The sequence below is a fragment of the Lipotes vexillifer genome, unplaced genomic scaffold (assembly GCF_000442215.2).
Source record: "Lipotes vexillifer unplaced genomic scaffold, Lipotes_vexillifer_v1.1 scaffold884, whole genome shotgun sequence".
NCBI lineage: Eukaryota > Metazoa > Chordata > Mammalia > Artiodactyla > Lipotidae > Lipotes > Lipotes vexillifer.
The window spans coordinates 134,011-136,557 of record NW_006789227.1 but is presented as its reverse complement, the minus strand read 5'-3'; the positions used below and the strand labels follow the sequence as shown (position 1 = coordinate 136,557).

At 35.9% G+C, this 2,547-nt stretch overlaps 1 protein-coding gene across 1 annotated transcript in view; it reads left to right on the top strand.

Annotated features, from left to right (window-relative positions):
• Nucleotides 1-2,547, top strand: part of NEK11 (NIMA related kinase 11) — a 114,617-nt gene that overhangs the window by 45,689 nt on the left and 66,381 nt on the right. The gene's annotated exons all lie outside the window — the stretch shown is intronic.

The window sequence follows — 2,547 nt, the reverse complement described above, 5'->3', positions numbered from 1 at the left end:
AAAAAAAAAAAAAAAAAAAAAAAATATATATATATATAATTTTTTTTTAATAGAGTCACCCAAATAGTTCATGGTGCCTACCTTCCCAATCATGAAATTATCTACTTCTACCTGGATATGAATCAATAGAGATGAATTGTTTTATTGTTCATATCAACAATGTCAACCAAACATGTTTCAGATGGTGGCACTAAACTAAACATAGATTTTAACACAGCTACACTAATCAAGCCTGTCTGTGTGAATTATGCAAAATATAAAGCTAACACTTTCGTTTACAAGATGAACAGGTTCTGGGGAATCTGATGTACAGCATGGTGACCATGGTTAACAATACTGCACTTAGACACTTCAAATTTGTCAAGAGAGTAGATCTCAAGTGCTCTCAACACACACGTGCACACGCACGCACACACACACACACACAGGAACCATGTGAGATATTGGATGGGTCCATCAACTTGACTGTGGTAAACATCTCACAGTGCACATGTCCACCAGATCATCCTGTTTTATGGGAAACCTGCTCCTTCCCTTGGCTTATTCTCGCTTATGTTCTGTATCTTTATCTATCTCTATATAATACATACATATACATAGACACAAAAACACATGTATATCAATTTGTACACGCACATATGTCTTAATGTAATGATAATATAATTAATTATTGTATTTTCTATCAATAGTAGACTAGATAGGGTTTGAAACAGTAGAAAGTGTGTGGACTCTGGCATCACACTGACTTCTGTTCAAATTTTGGTCCATTTCCTTGAACAAGTTATTTCATTTTTCTGACCCCTATCCTAGTTTTAAGATAGAGTAAACAACACCTAGTATATTATTAGATTTTTATAGGTATTTGAAATAATAAAGTTAATTTGTTAACTTTATGAGTTAAAATAAAGTTAAAAAAGGGACTATCAGACCTTTCCTCCTAATAGACTGTCAACAATGGAAGCTGTCTTTATAATAGTTCATTATTTCAGTGTGACCTCACTCTCCCCCAGGTTGTTTTCTAGAAGGCGAGCTAATTTTTACCTCTGAGTTTTTGGCTTGCAGCCTTTAGTGTGAGGATTCATGCCAGAAGGAGGAAACATGGAAAATTTTAAACACTAATGGGTCCAATAGCAACATTCAAGAAAATACTCTCTAAGGATCTGTTTGTAATATAAAAAGAATGTTTTAAATCTCCTCTTATGTTTCTCATTTATGCAAATTGTTTAAATAAACCAAGTAAGTGGGTTGAGTTTTATAATGTTGAAATTCTAGTGAATCTCTGTAGACTCTTGCAAGTGAATTTGTCAATGACATGCACCACCAGGCTTATTGGTTCTCAGAGGGTCCTTACAACTTCATGCTGGGTGTCTTGGGTCTACTGTTAGAGACAAACCCTTTGTTGTCCTTCAAAGCCACTGCTTAAGCTCTGTCTGAGGCCACGGATGAGAGACACTTCTGGTATATTGATCTTTGTGGCATTGATTAGTGACCTTCTGTCTTAGTCCATTCAGGCTGCTATAACAAAATACCATAGACTGTGTGCCTTATAAACAACATACATTTATTTCTCACAGTTCTGGAGGCTGGGAAGTCTAAGATCAAGGTTTTGGCAGATTCAGTGTCTGGTGAGAACCCAATTCCTGGTTTGTAGATGGCCACCTTCTTGCTGTGTCCTCACATGGCAGAAACTGGGAGGGAACTCTCTGGGGTCTCTTTCATAAAGGCACTAATCCTATTCATAAGGGCTCTACCCTCATGATCTATTCACCTCCCAAAGGCCTCACCTCTTAATACCATCACACTGTGGGGTTAGGATTTCAACATATGCATTTTGGGGGACACGAACATTGTCTATAGCATTATCGTTCCCAGTGTGAGCTCCAGGTGTCCACACATCAGGGCTGTCTTCAGTGGTCTGCATTGCTGGGATTGTTGCTGATTAAGGGAACTAGAGATATCTTCAGAGAGGTGCATCCCATCAGAGCCCTCTAGTTTTCTTGGGCAGCTCCTGCCTGGCTATGTAGGTCTCCCTGAATTCACTGTGCCAGTTCTATGGGTCTAGACTTTATTCAGCTAATGAAGATGGTAAATAATATGTATCTTGTGTTTTTATACACCTAAACTGATCTGTTCATGATCTTTGTAAGTATCATAAGTAAAATCATTTGACTTGTTCCATTTACTTTCTTTGTTTATACTATGAAATATTTTAAGCTTTTCACAAAAAAAGTTTAAAAATAAGGCCACTGATTTTTATTTAAATTGTTGGTGTAAAAATTGAAAAACAAAACTAGTTTAATTTAAGAGAAATGTATGAATGCACTAATATCAAGCAATTCATAAGCCCAGTAGAACTTCTGGCATTTGGAGTGTGGCTTTAGGTATCTATATGACTTTCTATAAATATGTGATCAAAAATAGAATCAGAATAAACCACTCCAAATAGTTTATTTTAAAAAAACAGTCCAGTGATTTATAGGTGAAAGCATTATTTCATGTCACTTCTTAAAAAAAAATAACTCTACCACTTTATTCTTATTTATGTTC